This window comes from Mesoplodon bidens (assembly GCF_964165515.1).
Source record: "Mesoplodon bidens genome assembly, chromosome: 12".
In the NCBI taxonomy this organism is placed as follows: Eukaryota; Metazoa; Chordata; class Mammalia; order Artiodactyla; family Ziphiidae; genus Mesoplodon; species Mesoplodon bidens.
In genome coordinates this window covers 34047542-34067522 of record NC_138168.1, presented here as the reverse complement: position 1 = coordinate 34067522, position 19981 = coordinate 34047542, and the positions used below count along the sequence as shown (strand labels likewise).

The 19981-nt window shown below is 35.0% G+C and overlaps 1 protein-coding gene across 3 annotated transcripts in view; it reads right to left on the bottom strand.

Annotated features, from left to right (window-relative positions):
* LOC308625846 (uncharacterized protein) overlaps window positions 1-19981 on the bottom strand; it is an 805208-nt gene that overhangs the window by 457963 nt on the left and 327264 nt on the right. The window lies entirely within an intron of this gene.

The following is a 19981-nucleotide window of genomic DNA, read 5'->3' as shown; positions in this document are numbered from 1 at the left end:
CCATAATATTATTATAATATGAAAAAAATAATTTTTTTTTAAATCTTAAGAAACAAAGTTAGGCAACAACACAGAACAGATGAGCAAAGGGGTTTTAGAGTCAGAAAGACTGAAACTTCTACTTAATAGCTGAATGGTCTTAGGTAAGTTAACCTTAACATTAACCACCCTAAGCTTGTTACTCTCATCTGTAAAATGGGAAAAACATCTACCTCATAGTATCATTAGGGGAATTAATAAGATAATGCATTTAAAGTTTGGGGGACAATGTATGTCACATGGTAAGCACTCAATAAATATTTGCTAGATTAGCTGTTTATAATTATTAGTCCAAAGATTCACAGATAAATAATCAAAATATTAAAAAAGGGGAAGGGTGGGGCAGGTCTTCTGATATTGACAACATAGACCATTTGCAAACCAATCAGCAAAAGAAGATGCGTGTCATGTTTTACGAGTTTAGGTAGACAGTTTGTTTCCCATGTGAGGTAACTTCAGCTAAGTTCGATCATCTTAAATATTAACCAAGTGTGGCTTTTCCTTCACTCTTAATTCAAAAGAAGGTCTAAATGTGGCTTCTGCAAACCCTGGAATCAAGGGAGTGAAAGTGAATGCAGGCCAAGCATTAGACTGTACACAGGTGTCATCATTTAAAAAAAAGAGACACCTGCTTTGTTCAAATTTGGAGCTAAATGGTACAACTTAGAAACCTTTATTAACAGTGAAAAAAATTAAGAAAATTGAAATTGCTTCTACACTATTATTTATTGTTCTAAATGATGAAGACTATTAGACTAAGTAGAAGCTCTTCGTTCATAGTTGAAACTAAGTCAACAAGAAACAGGAGATTCAATGGAAACAGGCTATTCAGAAATATTTACCATCAGTCATTTGGAATTCCAGTATGGCTTTCTTCCCAGTATCAGAAGCTGCAGAATTGAGTTAATTGATTGTCTTATTGTCTACTGTAAGCAAATTATGGTCCCATACAAACTATTCTCATATTAGATCAATCAGATCATTGAGGGCACCATATATGATTAGGAAAAAGTTAGGGGTGGTGTGGGGTATAAGGAGAAAAATAGAAAATTTCAAAAAATCAGCAAAGACCTCATGGTCTAACCTCACTTCTAACCAAATTTAACTCATGCCCAGTGTCTTCTAAAAATGGCAGTGAACCAAGGAGGGAAAGTGGGGGTGGGGGGGTGAACTGAGAGATTGGGATTGACATACATACACTAATATGTATAAACTAGATAAGTAATAAGAACCTGCTGTATAAAAACTAAATAAATAAAATTCAAAAAACAAAAAAAATTAAAAAAAATTTTTTTTAAATGACAGTGCATTATATAAAAGAGAGGAGCCCTAAAGAAAAGATTACTGATTGTAGTCTCAATGGCAATCTTTCAAATCCACAGCCAGGGAAGAGGGAGGAGCCCAAAAGAATGTTAAAGCTTGTTCAATCCCCATATGTACCCATTAACTTCACAAAAAGAAAACTGCTCCCAGTCATAGCCCCAACCCCTGCTGGTCATCTCACAAATGTGCCACTAGTCACACACAAAACAATGTGGATGGCTCTTGTCACAACTTCTAAAATTCATGGTGGGAATAAAGTGATTATGTCTACTTGTTGAACAATGCTCAAGCAACCAGTCAAAAGCTTTAAAGATTCTCTTTCTTTGTTTCCTCTTTTTTCTTTTCTGTTTGTTTTATCCCAAACTAATTTGCATTTTTGGAAGAACTGCATTTTCTGAAGGAGAAAATGTGTGTTATTTTTGCTTCACGACAGAGGGAGCAAGTAAAAAGTGGGGGTGACTAGAAAAGTGAAGTATCATACTAGATGAACAAGTTGGAAACATCATTTAAAGCCATTAAATATGCCTACTTAAAATATGGAAACATCTTCTTCTTGAGTTCAAGGTCCTCTGGTCCTCAGAAATTATTTTTAATTTGACATAGAATGTTTGGTAGGTTATAAAGACAGCATAGAGAATAAATGAATTTTTATTCAATGTATAAATATACAGATTTTAGGTAGCTCTTTTTCTCAATATGGTTAAGTGAGGTTATTTAATGGAAAACTAGAAATGTGCAAGTAAAAAAAGGCAGGAAAATAAGTTATGGTTGTTGATGACCAAAAATATGCCAAGATGTGAGAAAACTGTTTTATTAAAAGGCTCTTGGATGCCAATCCTCTTCTTAACCCACTAGAATCGTTCTAAGAGGTTAGCATGCAAAGAGCATCATCTTGCCCGTCCAGAACATTGCCATTAATTTATGATTCTATAGCTAGCAGAAACAACCTGGTTGCAAATTTACATGCTCTGGGCATCAAATAAACTAATTAAACCGATCTATACAGTAATTGTCTTCTACTGTTTACTGATTAAAAAGCCCTTGAAATAATGAGAATTCCTTGCAGTAGGAAGGTTTGGACCCATGAGCTATGATGACTATCAATGGTCTCAGAACTCCTCCTGGAGGACATGAGGTTAAGAGGCAGTGAGGAGGAAGAAAATGCCTGGCCTGCCTCTCGGCAGTCACTGTTCTTCTAAGCCTCTGACTGAGAGACAGTGTGACCTGTTTCAGAGTTTAGACCTCAGATTCTCCAAGGTCACCAACAATACTCCTTAACTAAAATTTCAAGGGAGCTCAGAAAATTCTTTAGATAAATGTCTTACACATGGGCTAAAGCACTAAGGGAAAGTTAGCTATAAATATAACCCTATAAGAATAATAGGACACACTTACTCAGCTTGTCCATAATTTATACTTTTTTTCCTAAAATTTGTTTGATTCTGGTTCAAAGAATTTATGATTCTGGCAACAGCATAATGAGGAATGTTAGTGTTCACAGTTAGACAGAAAAGAATTTCTGATGATCTTCAGAATTGTGTGACTGTCACCCTATATGCTAGGAATCCTCAACTACCAACATTTGCGTAATATTTTCTTACATTTCATGATGAAATATGAAAGCTAAAATAACATTCTGAACACTTTTCATAACATTTAGAGTCCCCAGAAAACTGAATAACCTGAGCAATGTTTTATGTTCACTTTCTGTGCGTAAACACTTTGTACTTGAAAAGACAGTATGGTTTGAACTATTCTAGTGTAATGTTGTTTTAAAACTTGTATAAATACCTACCTGGTTGAGAGTCCCTGCCAACTTTTAGCATGAATTGAATCATCACTAAGAAATTTTCCCCAAAAAAGTATACAATGAAAATTCTTATGTAGCCATTAGCTGCAATTACCTCTTATAGTAATGTCTAATTTCCTGTAAGGTACTAATGTTCATTCAAAGCCAAAAGGACAGATCCCATTTTTCAGCAAAATAGAAACCCTTAAATCATTAGTAGCTGCTGCTAACAAAATGACAGAGCATCCTTTTAAAGTTTGAGTGTTAGTTCTGTACTCAAATCCCTCATTAGCTCTGATTCATAACTAGACAAGACAGGGACGATATTACTGCTTTGAAGTGCAATACTATCATATCATGATTATTTTTGCTTTAAATGTATCTCTTTTTGGGGGGTACCCAAATGTAAATTGTTCTTGTCTTTTGGACATGTATTCAGATTTTAGGAAAGTAATTTATGATGAATAAAAACAAATAAATTATTAAAATTCTGTTAGAATTAATGTCCCCCTCCCTAGAGATTCAATGTTTGGACAGGCCAAATCTCATATTTTCTATTTAATGGACCAATGTAGATGTTTTAAAAGTATCTGTGCATTATAAAATAATAATGCTTGACTTCCCTCTCCCACAGGATTATTTTGAACATTAAGGAAGATAAAGTATATAAAAGTACTTTATACATTGTAAATAAATAGATTTTTAAAGGACTATTTACTGTTATTTTCCAAATAACATCCTCAACATATAGAATATATCTGTATTAATTCTATTTCCTATTATTTTCAGGTGTTTACCCATCAATATTGATATGCCAAGTTCATCTTCCTTTACTCAGCATGAGAGGTTCAAGAAAGGCTCACCAAAGAAATCTGGAAACTTCAGCTGAGACTTCTGGCTGTAAACTTCATCCTGCATGCTAACAACAATACAAACCACTAAAATGCTTTTCTGTCTTAAATGCTTAACAGTACAGTTACTTACTTTCTCAGGCTAATGTAAAATGATCTTGAGACTTCTTTTCAATATATAACTATGCCACTCTGAAGAGTAAAATGGACCAAGGCTGTCACTTTAGAAAGCACAGGGCAGAGCTCCTAAAAATATGAGACATAGAAAGGTATTGGAGGAACCTGAGAAAATACTCAATGCATGATGAGCTGCTGATGGAGTTGACCCTGGGCAGACAAGGAGAAATTTAGATCACATGAAGCCCAGGAGGCAAACAGGCCCACAGTGTGAAGCAGGGCTGCGGCATTTGACAGGAATTTTGTGCCCTGAGCAATAGCATCCTGTTAAAAGGGTACAGTAGGAATGAAATCCTGCTCATTCTTCTCACACTCTTGCTCCTTGTAGCTGCCTTGTATTCCTCTTGAAAACATTTTTTTCTTAATATGCTCCTCAGTTTGTATGCTAGGAGGCTGCTGGTCCTTACTCAGAACAGCAACTTTTTTTCTAATTCTTCCAGCTAGAGAGAGAGTATTTTTTTATAATTTGCAGAAAGGTGCAAGATAGATTGGTGGTGGATCTGGGCTGAAGACAAACTCAGTACCCTAACTATTGCTTCCAGGGAAAAGATCAAGTGAAAGGCACATCCATAAAGTGGGCCGTCATCCCACAGAGAGTCTATGAAGTGGCTGTGAGGCAATTTGTGAAAACTAAGAACCCTGAAGTTAAATGAATTGTGTGTACCAAAATAATTCCCAGTGAAACTATAAAATTCTACTTTAGTACTTGAAAAGACCCCAGATACCATGGACTGGGGGTAGGGTGAGGGTACGAAACATGTTAGTCTCCCAGAAAAGGAGGTAACTAGTCTTTTTTTCCTTAAATTTTTCTCTCCCACACTAGCTGTAAGTTTCATGGCAGATGTTATGTGTTTTTGACCACTATGTACACTTGACCTAGCAGAGCTCAATAATAGTTGCATAGTGCTCACTGTGAGCCAGGTACTATCCTAAGCACTTTACATTTAATAACTAATATTATACAATATTCCTAAAAGGTACGTCCTATTATTATTATTCTTAATTTGTGGATAAGGAACTGAGGCATAACTGAGCTTAAGCAACCTGATGATAAATCACACAGGTAGGGCTGGGATTTGAACCCAATCAATCTAGCCTAGCCCTCTAGTCTGCCCTCTTAATCACCTCTATACTATTCTAAATAAATATTTTTATGAATAAATGCATGAATGAATGACCTAATTGAGTAAATTCAGAGAACTATTATGTAATCTTAACTACACTGAATTTTAAATTATTTTTGGTCTCGGGGAAAATTTCAATTGGATACCCAGTGCTTCAGAAGTTGTGCCCCCTGACTTATATTACATTTGAAATACAGAGAAGTGAGAAAATTTTAATAGCAGAGTGTCTCCAAGAACTGTGATGAGAAAATATAATCAGCTATGGGAGCACAGAACTAGGGTGTCCAGTCCAGTCTAGTGGGGGACAGGGTGTGAGTCAGGAAAAACTTTAAAGAGAAAGGAATATCTCAACTGAAATGAGATATAAAGGATGATCAAGACAAAAAGGAAGGAGGGATGTTCTAAGCGAGTATGACAACCAACTGGATAAATAGCAGAGCGCTCCTGAGGAACAGGAAAAAAAAAAAATTAGTGTAGGTGTAGCATAGGGTGTGAGGGAAATAAAGCAAAAGATAGAGCCTACAAAGAATGGGCAACAAATCTTAAAGAGTCTGAAAAACATAAAGAGTTTGGACTTTACTCTTAGGATTCAGAAGTCAGCGTAGATTTTGTGTGGGGCAGATCAAAGAAGTGATATGGCCTGATTTACATGTGATTACTGAGGTTAATGTGTGGAGAGTAGAATGGAAGATGCCAAGGCTGTGGGCTAAGAGTTAGTTTAAAAAGCTGTTTGAATACTTAGGTATTACACATGGTGAGTTTGAGATGTCTGAAAGATAATCAAGTGAAGATATTTAGAAGAATATTCAGTCTCTAGGAACGGAGCTCAGCAGAGAGGTCTGAGCTAGAGAAACTGATATAAGTCCTCAGTCTAAAGATGGTTTTCAATACTCAGGAGTAGGTGAGGATTTCCAGGAAGAACGTGTAGTAAGAATAGTCTCCAAGTCAGAATCCTAAGAAATGTCAACATTTAAAGACTGGAGAAAAGAAAATAATCTGAGAAAGGAAATAGGGTGTGTGTTTCCAAAGCCAAGGTAAACTAAGTCTAAATCCATCCACAGGCCGACTAATATAAAGTTGAAAATATCCACTGCAATTAGTCCCAAAGAAGTTCTTCGTGCTCTGATTGAACTCAGTTTCCCATTGGAGTTTTGAAGACAGAAATAAACTGAGAAGTAAGTACAAAGTGAAAAATACACATTAAAAAAAAAATTGTGACCCTTAATAGGAAGAGGCAGGCCAATAGTTGGAGGGGGGAGTCTGAGTTTAGGAACAAACTGTTCTTTTTAAGATAGCAGAGATGTGAGTATATTTGATTACCCATGGCAAGTAGTTGATGGAGAAAGGGTGAAGGTACAGGAAACAGAAGGGATAATCACTATAGCAAGAGACCTGAGAAGTCAGGAAGAAGAAGGAATCCAAGATTCTGGTCAGGGAATTGGCCCAGAAAGGAGAGACCATATTTGTTCAACAGTAAAGGAAGTGGGGAGAGAATAAGAAGGAGAATGCATATGAGTGTGAACTGTCAGGAAGACAGGGATTTTTCCTCTGATGGGTACAATTTTCTTCATGAAGGCAATCAATTTTGGTGTCCTTGTGCTCACTGGTATCTTCTTTGTACTTATTGGATGGATAGAGAGAGAGGGAGAGATCAACCTGTGTTAGGCAGTGTATGTGTGTATATATATATATATATATATATATATATATGTATATATATATGCACCCATATTTATTTATATACACACATAGCCTAACATATCTTAATATCCTATTATATACCATCTATTATAATACCTCACATATAATATAGGAAATAGATAAATACATGGTGATTAATTTTGTAAAATGTCTCATTTTATACTTGTGCTAATACCTGAATAAAGGTATGTCAATTAACCTTAAGTGAGAATGAGTTCAAAGTGCTTTAAAAGTTATTCTTCTTGTATCTACCACATGCAAGAAAAAAAGCAAAATAAGACTTCCCTGGCAGACCAGTGGTTAAGACTTTGCCTTCCAATGCAGGGGGTGCAGGTTCAATCCCTGGTCAGGGAGCTAAGATCCCACATGCCTCAGAGCCAAAAAAACAAAACAAAACTTAGAGACCAAGAATATTATTCTAATATTTCTATTTCTTGGAGGGCTATAAATTAGATTGCCTATTACATACAAAGTAACAAATTTTGCTGTTTGTTTGCTCCATGCAGTTTTATGTTTTAAAATAATAAAGAATTATCCAGTGGTGTATATTAAAATATGTTCAATAAATCAGTTCCTTGTTTATGCCTTAAAATAAAATAATCCTCATTCCAGCTACTAGCATACTCTCAATTGCATATTATAGCTTAAACCCTTAGTACAATAACCATGAGACTGTTAGGCAAAGGTCCAAATAAACCTATATTTGCTACTGGAAATTTTTGAAAAAAATAATTTGAGACTAAATTTCACATTCTCTTTTTCATTTAAAAAATGGTGCATGTGTGAGAGCCCAACAGTTAAACAATTATATCATCAAACATTGTTTTAAAGTTATGTCTTTTAAACAAAGCAATTAAGGCAAAGCTAGGCACCCAGACTCTGACAACTCCTCTGACATCAGTTGTAAAGGTTGAAGTCACAAGTTTCTTACCTAACTTGAGTTTTGCATACACAATTTGAATTAGACAGTTTTCATTCAATTCCCTGTCCCCTTTCTCCCCCTAACTTTACTGAACTTCAGAACTTCCTTTCAACTTTTGCTGTCTCTAAGGAAGTTCAATTTTCTGTCAGGAGCAAACTTATTTCCTTTCTCATGCAATTCATTATAAACAATGGAAATCATTTCATACTCTTGTAGATGGCAGGTCTGTGTTTCTCTCAACTCAAGTAGGTTGAGTTCACTAGTCTCAAAAGACCTTTAACTGGTCTTTAGGGTATCATTACACTACCTTTTATTTATATATGACTTGCTGTCAAAAAATTCTAGATGTTTAAGGTAAATTTGTTTAAGTTAAAATTATCTTCACAACATTTCAGTAAAGTAGTTGGAGGCTTACTATCAGTGTGAAGATGAAAAAACTTGGTTCATTTTTATGTGAAATGCTAGGGCAGAACCCAAAAGACCAGATCTCCAGATTGTTAAATAGGTTATAGACACACGCTTCTTAACATTTTGACTTTACCAAGGGTTGTCGGATTTTGCAAATATAAAAATAAAGGAGGGGCTTCCCTGGTGGCGCAGTGGCTGAGAGTCCGCAGGCTGATGCAGGGGACACGGGTTCGTGCCCCAGTCCGGGAGGATCCCACATGTCCCGGAGAGGCTGGGCCCATGAGCCATGGTCGCTGAGCCTGTGTGTCCGAAGCCTGTGCTCCGCAACGGGAGAGGCCACAACAGTGAGAGGCCCATGTACCGCAAAATAAAATAAAATAAAATAAAATAAAGGACACATTTAAATCTGAATTTCAGATAAACAATGAATTAATTTTTAGTATAAGCATATCCTAAATGAAATATTTGGGATATACTTATACTAAAAATATTTCATTACTTATCTGAAATTCAGATTTAACTGGCCTTCATGTATCTTATCTGGCAATCCTAAATGCTTCTCATCTGAGAAGAAAAATATTGATAACACTGTTTTTTAAATGATTCTTCTGGCCTAAACAAATATTGCAAACTCACATTTCCAAATCTCTATTGAGAGTTAAAACTAGAAATTTGCTCAGAATTCCTTTATAAAAAATTCTTGAATCTTCCAAGCTGAGATTCTTATAACCAAATGCCTATGTTGGCAATTGTAATTATTTATTTTAAGCATGAAAATAAAATCCAAGAAAGCTTGACCCATGATAGCTTAACATCAACACCCAAAAGGGACCTAGGGAAAATAGTCAAAGAACAATTTGCAAACTCTTATAAAATTGAGAACTGCTACAGAAACTGAGTATGACAAGTAGAAAAAAAAAAAATAATGGCAAACCAACCTAAGATTAGATACTGAAGGTAAAGAGAAGTAAGATGTAGGACACAACACAACATTAGCATTTGCTTTGTCCATAATTATACTTATCCTAAACAGTCTAAGGGGACAACATGTTATTCTTAATGACCAAATGCTTGGAGACCCATACTGAAAGACCATCATCAGTGGCTCACAAACAATAGAAGTGCAATGAGTAGTCTTCCCTGGGAATCTATTTAGGCTCAAAGTCACTTAAAATTATTTTAATGACTAAATGATACCTGACAAGATAGCACTAAAAACTGTCAACAAGAGTTGCTAAAGAAAAAATATAGGAAATAGATGAGACAATAAATCTCTAAGACTGTCTATATACTGACAGTCAATTCTTCTAACAAAATGATTTCAAAAGGTTCAAAACTCAGAGAATTTACATATAAAAAATTATATAAAAATACTCTGTTTGTAGAAATAGTATCACTTGCCAACAGACCCAAGCATACTCACAAGTCCAGGGAATCTGCTAACAAATTTGAAAATAAGGTTATTAATAAAAAATAATTGAGTTACACTATCTTTCTGACTAAGCCAATTTTAATATGAGTAGTAAGTGGGAGACAGTTTGAAACTGCTGTTTTCATGATAATGAAAGGAGGCAGTATTAGTGTCCCTTAGGTTTGGATTTATCTATTCAGCCTACTTTAAGTCAAAGCTGCTAGTCATAATAACCTTAAATGGTTTTCATGATTTGGGCATAGCCCATTTGCCCACTTTCAAATAGAAATGCATCTACCTAAATGGGCAAATTTTTGAATATGAGCAATAGTATGTATTCCTTGTCTTTTATATTTGAACAGTAAGATAAGGGAGAGTCTGATTGTCTTGAGAAGTGTAGAAAAGTTATATAATTCTAGAATTGGCCAAATGAATATAAATCAGTAAGCAGCTTGATCACTGCAGGTACAGGAGAAAAATTTTTTAACAACAAAGTAATGCGTTTTCCCAGAAATCACTTGTAAAAGCAGTCTCTACTCAGACATTTGTTCTGTATATACTCAGTTGGCCCGTGTTTTAATCTTGATGTGATTTTTAATTACTCTGTGACTGAAGTCAGTCCCTTTTATTAAAAAAAAAAAGACAATACAAAAGTATTAACCTGCAAAAAAATGTTAAGTAGGTATTTTTGTTGTTATCTGGGCCACATTTATTCCAGTTGTTACTGACCATTACTTTTTATATATTAAAACATCATTATCGGCTCCTTGAAGGTTTTAGTGGTTTCAGGGCTTAGCTTTTAATTCTTAATACCCTAAAGACAACAGTCCTGAAAGGACAGAGCATAAAAGAAACTACTTTACTGAAAGAAAGGACTTCTTAATCCGCATTTGAATTGTGCTCAAAATATATAACCCTTTTTAGCCTTTAAAAAATTTTTTATTTAAGTCCCAGACCTAGCACAAGAATGTAGCAGTCTGAACATCTTTTCTCCTAAGTAAGTGTATATCTCATACTGGAAAAAGAAGGGAATGCACAAATGCTGTACAACGACTTAGAAATGTTTCACAGTTTTGTTGTTGTTTTTTTTTTTCTTTTTTCCATTTTCTGCTTCAGTATTCTAGTGCAATGTCTTTGCTGTTCTGACCACTTGTAAAACCCCCAATTCCTGTCAACTGTGACCAGCAATTAAGAATTCTGTGTGGAGGGCCCTCCTACCCACTGGATACTTAGTCCTTGTTTTCTGTGTTAGCCGAGCAAAACGATATATCTTTATACAATAGGCAACCACTTAGGAATCAATCTGTTGATGTTTTATTTCTTTTATACTACTTTCAAAAAATTGGATTAGCTTTAAAGGAAAAAGAAAAACTACTTCTGGTTAAAAGTCTAGATCTCACCAAAATTGTTTAAAATGAGGTAAAATTCCTATATTAACACCTAAAAAATAATATTTGATCCCCAAACAAAAGCATTGCTTTTCTGTCCAATTTGATGTCTTTTTCATGCTGCCTCAGTGATGGCCAAATAATTGGTTGTTCACTTGTGTCCTTGTCTCCCCCGACAGTTCCACAGATGCCCTGAACAATGCTCCAAAGACTGCTTTCAGTAGGGGCAAATCCTCATTAATCATTCCTGGCTGACAGCACAAGGGGACACCTGCATCTGGTGCAAAAGCCCAGCCATGGCTTGTGGGAGCATGGATTAAAAACTAACCGGCGCGAGGCGTGGCAGGCTGCTTTCAACAGGAATGTGATAAACAACAACAACACACATGCAGGCACACACACACACCAAACAACAAAAACAAATCCTCTTTGGCATCCCCATTTACTTAATATCTCAAACTGAAGCTGTGGCTCATGTTGCCCTTAAAACTCCATTCTATTCCAGGAAAGTATATCAGAGAACCAAACACACACAGGGTTATGATAAATAGCTGCTAAATTCTTCATGCCTACATCACCCAATGTTAGCATTAAATACTGATGAACTGTCACATAATTTTCATTTAGAAATGATTTCAGTTTCAGCTTCCTATCTTATGGTGCTTGTAAATATTTCCCCTACTATATTTCACAAGTAGAATGTATAAAATACACAAATTTTTTGAGCAAGAGCTCTTGCCTCTATGTGATTGCTTTCTTTTACTGAAATAATAAATATGACTGTTTTGAAGAAAGGGTTAAAAAGAATCCTGGAAATACCTCCAGGAAATTAAATATATTGTCATGTACCATTAAAGCTACTATAACTTGCTTCTTCAACAAAATGAAGTGCTTTATAATTTCACAGAATACAAGAGTTTTCTTTCACTTGTCACTATTTTCCTAATCAGGAAGACCACAAATAATGAACCCCAATTCATATCTTGTAGCATTTGTCTTAAGCAAAATATGCTTGTAAAGCATCAGAGCATAAAAAGATTTGTAGTTAAAATACTTAGGAGATTTAGGTATAACAATACACTGAAGAATTTTTTTTTAAAAAAAAGGAAGTTATAAGCAAGCGAAAGAAACTTGCAAAGAAAACTGACAAAAGAATACAATGATTAGTAAAGTTAATGTTTATAATTCTCACTTTATAAAAATAAATAATAAATTTATGCATCAATTAGAAATTAATTATAACATTATAAATATAAAACTGAAAGGTTAAACATACTGAATGCAATACAATTTATAATTTCATGTTGGAGATCTCTGATTTGGAAATAAAATCAGGTTTTGAAGTTCTAGTTTAAAAAAATTTATACATATATGCAATACTGAATATTGCATAGAAGCTAAAGGTCCCCAGTGTGAAAATTTAGTTTGGATATTTAGAATGATTCAGATATGGATGTTCAGAGGTTTTTAACAGATACATTATGTTGTCAGAATTGTACTTTCAAGTCATTATAATATCCCTTAACCTAATTATTTACAAAAGAGTTTTAAAAGAATGCATATGAATCTGAAGATGGAAGAGTGGGTTAAATGCTGCAAGACAATAGCTTAATAATCAGCAGAGCATACAATGGTAGTTAAATACTATTTGCTACTATTTAAATGCTATGCAAGAGACAGTTCCAATATCTCCCAGAGGAATCCAAAATGCCATTCTCTTCAATTTTGCTAGGGCCTGTCCCATGGCAAGGACATAGCAGCCAGGCAGTGGGGCTCTTTTCCCAAGGTCATGCTTCTGCCCTTTGCGGATGTTGCTAGTAGCACCTCACAACCAAGGGTTCCAAATCTATTTGAAATGTACTACACTTGGATAATCAAGTGTAGTAGATCCATAACCTGCTTAAAGGCCCTCCTGTACTTGTCACTTAAATCAGAACTCAGATTTATGGCATTCCATTTTCCATTGAGAGATGTGGAAACACAACCTGAAAGTGTCCTTCAGCTCTTTCTAGTGAAAGCTTAGGAATAAGAAATTGCTTCTCATACAGAAAATATAATTAAGGCAGCAAGGAAGGGAAAAAGGAGGGAGAAACAAAGAAAGAAGAAGGAAGAGAGGGAAAAAGGGAGACTAACTGTAAACTTTCTTGCATTAACAGTCTTGGGGTACTCCGTAGTCCATGACTTTTTTTTTTTCACATACCATTTCAATTTTCCCTACTCACAGGAAAGGAAGAATAAACAACTAACTTTATTGAATATGAACTCCATGGCAGGCATTTTCTGTGTTTGGCTACCTCATTTAATTCTCACAACATTCCTTTAAAGTAGATATTATTTCTTCAATTTTGCAAATGAGGAAATTGAGAATCAAGGAGGTTAAATAATATGCTCAAGTCACATAGCCAAAGTGAAAAAAGGTTTCAAGTTAGATCTGCCTTCCTCCAAAGCACATATTCTTCCCATGAAACCACATTGTGGCAACATTTCCAAATCTCTGGACTTGAGTCTAAAAACATCCATCTGTCCACTGAGGCAAGTCCTAAAACTTGTGTCATATTTGCCCATTTTATTTGGTTTTCATGTGCCCATCACTCCATCCCACTCATGCTCAACTAGCTCCTTCTCCTTCATTCTTTCTATCTCAGCCTAGTGTTGCCTCACCAGAATTACTTTCTCCTCACAATTGCTCTTAAAGCATCCTTCACCAACCTCTGCATCATAGCATTCTGTAAAACAGATTGACTGCAATTGCTTGTTGACTTATCTTTATTCTTTTTTTTTTTTTTAAGTTTATTTATTTATTTTTTTAATTAGTTTCTGCTTTATAACAAAGTGAATCAGTCATACATATACATCTGTTCCCACATCCCTTCCCTCATGCATCTCCCTCCCTCCCACCCTCCCCATCCCACCCCTCCAGGCGGTCACAAAGCACCGAGCTGATCTCCCTGTGCTCTGCGGCTGCTTCCCACTATCTATCTACCTTACGTTTGGTAGTGTATACACGTCCATGCCTCTCTTTCGCCTTGTCACAGCCCACCCTTCCCCCTCCCCATATCCTCAAGTCCATTCTCAAGTAGGTCTGCATCTTCATTCCCGTTTTGCCCCTAGGTTCTTCATGACATTTTTTTTTTAAATTCCGTATATATGTGTTAGCATACGGTATTTGTCTTTCTCTTTCTGACTAACTTCACTCTGTATGACAGACTCTAGGTCTATCCACCTCATTACAAATAGCTCAGTTTCGTTTCTTTTTATGGCTGAGTAATATTCCATTGTATATATGTGCCACATCTTCTTTATCCATTCATCCGATGATGGACACTTAGGTTGTTTCCAGCTCCGGGCTATTATGAATAGAGCTGCAATGAACATTTTGGTACATGTCTCTTTTGGAATTATGGTTTTCTCAGGGTATATGCCCAGTAGTGGGATTGCTGGGTCATATGGTAGTTCTATTTGTAGTTTTTTAAGGAACCTCCATACCGTTCTCCATAGTGGCTGTACCAATTCACATTCCCACCAGCAGTGCAAGAGTGTTCCCTTTTCTCCACACCCTCTCCAGCATTTATTGTTTCTAGATTTCTCTTTTTTTTTTTTTTAATTAGTTTCTGCTTTATAACAAAGTGAATCAGTCATACATATACATCTGTTCCCACATCCCTTCCCTCATGCATCTCCCTCCCTCCCACCCTCCCCATCCCACCCCTCCAGGCGGTCACAAAGCACCGAGCTGATCTCCCTGTGCTCTGCGGCTGCTTCCCACTATCTATCTACCTTACGTTTGGTAGTGTATATATGTCCATGCCTCTCTTTCGCTTTGTCACAGCTTACCCTTCCCCCTCCCCATATCCTCAAGTCCATTCTCAAGTAGGTCTGTGTCTTTATTCTCGTTTTGCCCCTAGGTTCTTCATGACATTTTTTTTTTAAATTCCGTATATATGTGTTAGCATACGGTATTTGTCTTTCTCTTTCTAACTTCACTCTGTATGAGGGCTTCCCTGGTGGCACAGTGGTTAAGAATCTGCCTGCCAATGCAGGGGACATGGGTTCGATCCCTGATCCGGGAAGATCCCATATGCTGTGGAGCAGCTAAGCCCGTGCGCCACAACTATCGAGCCCACGTGCCACAACTACTGAAGCCCGCGCGCCTAGAGCCCATGCTCCGCAATAAGAGAAGCTGCCGCAATGAGAAGCCCGCGCGCCGCAACGAAGAGCAGCCCCCGCTCGCCGCAACTATAGAAAGCCCGTGCGAAGCAACGAAGACCCAATGCAGCCAAAAATAAAGACTTATCTTTATTCTTATCCAGCCTCCATTCCCAGAGATTGGTGGCAACATCTTAACACTGTTCTCATCAGCATGGCTAACAACTATGTCTTGAATGAATGACTGACTGGATGAATGAATGAATAAATGAACAAAGAATGAAAGGTTATATAGATGACTCTTGCAAATACACTATTACAGAATTAAGTAAGCATGTGAAAAATATTTGGAACAAAATAATTGTACTACTTCAAGAGAAAAAATCAAGATTTGCCTTCAAATTTCAAAATAAAGATGTTTATTTTCTTATGCTCTAAAATGTTCCAGAAAAATGGTAGGTGTGTACATTACGTTGTAGGTGTGTACATTACATTATTCATATGTTGATAAAGAATAGCTAAAATTCAGATTTAAATAATCATTCAAAAATAAGCTGTATTTATGAACCAAATAAGAAATTTGTAACTACCGTTGTAACTGGGACTACTGTTTCCTTTGAAATTTATTTTTTTTTATATTTAGTGATAAATATTTTACAGTCTCCAGGAGCATCTTGTTTTAAACTTTATTTCAGTTAATTAAAGAAACCTGAAGCAAAGTGTTCCTAATTTATTTTTCAAAGAATAGAAGACCCATTAAACATGTTTCATTACTTACTGCATAGTTTCACATGTAGCAGTACACTACTATTTCTGATTAAAAAAACAAATATAATGTTAAAGCTTATTTTAAATATATATGCTGAAACCAAACCTAGTCCTCTCTCTCAAAAATAACATAAACTACAATGCATTATATAGCATTTTACACTGAAGATTAAGATTTTCACATTGAAATGCTTTATTAATTTTCAGAATAGAATTTTAGAGCTATATAAACTTAAATAATAATTTATTCTATTTCCTTTATGTGTTGAGAAAAAAAGAAGCATAAAGAGGTTAAATTACTTACTCCAGATCATGTGTGCAAGGAATATTAAAACCTATGCCCCTAACTCCAAGCCCAGTGGTAATTCCACAGAACATACTGTGTATTACATGATATGTATCCTAAGGGTTGGCAAACAACAGTCTGACAAAAGAGGTAAATCTTCCATAACAGAGGGCAAACAACAAAGTGGTATCTATTAGAAGAAAAAAAAAAGGAATTTCTGAATAGAGGGCAGAGACAATGGGAGGCAGGAAAAGTCAAAGAGACAAAAAATAAAGTTTATGAAGCTAAAAAAGAAACAAGTCTTCAGAATTAAAGTACTCAATGTGTGTCAAGTAGAGTGGCAAGAGTGGGGAGTACACACTTTGGTAGATTCTGGTTAAATTTCAATGTTCCAAAGGTGAAAGAAAAAACACCTAAATTCTTTCAGAGAGGAAAAAAAATATTTAATAAGCAGTGAGATTCAAAATGATATCAAAAATCTTATAACCACAATTTGCATTAGAAGACAGTAGATTAATGCCTTCAAAGTTCTGACAGAAAATTATTTTGATCCTATAACTCTATGCCCAATCTCTCAATCAACTGTCAAAGCAAAATAAAATAATTTTGGATCAGTATAAACATGAAAATATATCTCCTATAATAAAACATTTTTAAGGGTGTTTTCTAGCAAAACAAAAAGGAGAAGGCTAGAAAGGCTGGTGACAAGAGGTATATGAAAAAGTTGTAGTTAACTATAACTAGTGAAGTAGTGAAGAAAATTTTAAACAAGTTAAAAGTGTAATGATTGCCCTTGACCCTTTGTAGACATTTTCTTCTCTATGGGTCTAGGCCCAATATTTGATTTAACATTGAATAACTGTTTTATGAACATAAAACTATAAATGTCATTTATATTGAGGATCATGTTTAGATTCAAGCTATAGTCAAGTTTGGAAGATTTAATTATATATAGTTAGAGATCAAACTTTGGCAATGTGAAAATGATAACTATATATAAAATTATAACTATATATAAAAACTTTGTTATTAAAAGCGAAAGGGGAGGGGAGAACTAGTGTGCTAAATTCTTTATTTCTAGTAAGGATTCAAAAAATACGAACAAAATATGATAAATCAAGAAAATTATGAATAATATTTTAAAATATAATGGCAACCACCAAAATAATTTTAAAATGGAAAATAAGAATGCTTGTTTCTGAAAGTTGGAGGCCTAGGGAAGTTGACTTTTATTAATTTATTAAAAATATTTTATTGAAGGCACAAAGCAGAAAGTCAAGGAAGTATAAAATATTTTTCATACACTTCCTAACAGCATAATATGTTGGGGTTACTGTGCTTATCTTGCCCCTGTTATCTTACTAAAACTGGCTAGCATGGCAGTCCTCAGAGTTCAGACCTTTGGAAAAAGAGTGTCATAATTGGAACTAAACTCAGAATTTTAAATTGGTGATTTAAATCAATGCAGATATAGTTAAAATATAACAGAGTGTAATGGTAAAAATGCACCTTCAATAGATATGTGAGAATTGACTATGAAACAGGCACTGTGCTGTACCAAATGAAAAAAGTGCCTATAATATGGGTCCCACTTTTATTGGGAAATATGATAAATTGTATGATAAATATCTATTCATTCATTCAACAAATGTTTATTAAGCACCTAGTATGCTCCATGAACATACTTATTTGTAAAGAAACAAAACTAATGCATCACTCTTAAATATCTATTGAGAGTTGTTACTGAACTTAAACACTGAATACTCTACCTTAACTAATCAAGTTAATGGTGGATTTCTTTGCTATGAGGCCCTAATTCTAATTTTGCTTTATAATTTAAAAGACAAACTAGAATTCAGTATACACAGTTTGTTCATTCCCCTTCTATCCATATCTACTCTACCAAATATCTACTTTCAGATACCTGGAAAACCGATTCTAGTAATCCATTGCTGACTTCCTTCAGTGTGTCTCATTCATTCATTCATTCATTCATCCAGAAAATACTTATTGCATATTAACTATGCATGAGGCATATTCCCATTCTCTGGGAAAACAGCAGTAAACAACAACAAGGAAACCCAAGCCCTTGTGGAGTTTACATTCTGAACTTATCTCCTATTTCAAAAACAAGAATTCATTCCTTCAGTACCCTTGTTCAACTCACGCATTTAAGGAATGTTAATGGTCACAGTATTATATAACAATTTCTCTTCTGTTTACAAAGAAAGAAAATGAGATTAGGGGAGAATGGACAATTTGTCTAAATCAAACAGAAGCAGACTTCTTGACCCAAAGTGGGAAAGAGACATACTTTGGTCTCCTTGAGGTTAGTGGGAAATCCAATCTTTAAATTGTAAAATATATTATCTGTGCATTGGCAAAGGAAAGTTAAAATTACATATACAGTAGATGAAAAACTAGAGCATGCCATAGTGCCCTGAAATGTGTAGTATATGGAAATACCTATAAATTTTATCTTAAAATCTAGAAATTAAAAAGGTAATTAAGACTTCAGTCACATTAAAGTGGCTTTTTTTTGCATAGGTTAAATAATATTAGAGCAATTAGCATGTCAGAGTTTTTTCAGGTACTTTTTTTTATATTTCTTACTTATATTCCCTAAAGTAAAGGGAATAATTAACTGAAATCCAATTAGTGTAGACTTAGAACACCTGTTTCTGAAATCCTTTGAATAACTTTATCATATTATTATTTTTTCTTGGTCTTTGTTTTAAGATGAAACACACATCCCTATCCAGTTGCTCTTAGGAGCTGGGAGATTTGCATATCATATAGAAGAAAAGTACCTGTTTGTAAAAGAAACTCAAAGATTAAAAAGAACAAAAGAGTTGTGGATATATTAGAGCAGCTACTGTTTCTTAACCCTCTTTTGACCAAACACAAATTTATAAAACCTCACTCAGTACTGGAGAGGATGATACAGATCCCATGCCTTAAACAGCCATAAGAAAATCAGTTTGAAATGCACACCAAAGAAGGAAATAATGCATTTCTGTTGGGGGATATATTTGATATCTTATTTTTCAAATAATGGTGGAGAGAAATATATGTTAAAAATCTTACAGACCTAGAAATTAAAAGTTCATTTCTCACTATTCCTGGAATCAATTGAAAAAACAATCAAAGGGAAAGTACAAATTGTTTTAGAAGCAATGCAAAAGAGGATGGTTTATAATGAAAATATGAACACCAATGGTATCTTTTCAATAAGAAAGTTAGGCAGATCAATCATTCTGAGGAGCGAGGCAATGGAACTTCGATCCCTCTTCTGTGACTTTGAGAAGTTATCTCTATTTCCAATGACCATTTTAAGAAGTTTATTTACATTACCCAAGCACCCTGGCCTCATAATCCACAGTTGCAAATCCAGTATATGACCCTGTAGATGATCACCTCCTGTCTTCCCTTTAGCTAAATCTTTTTGACCACTGTATTTATCATTCACCTTCAGAAGGTAAGGAAAAAAAAAAAAAAAAAAGGAGACGGGAGCTATAAGAATGTTCACTTCTCTAACTGCTCACAGTTACAGAATGAATTGATGTGGGAATGGCTTAAAAGGAACGACTAAAATGAACCTTCAGAATACCAATATTTTGGTACAAATAATATTAACTAGCTTTCTTT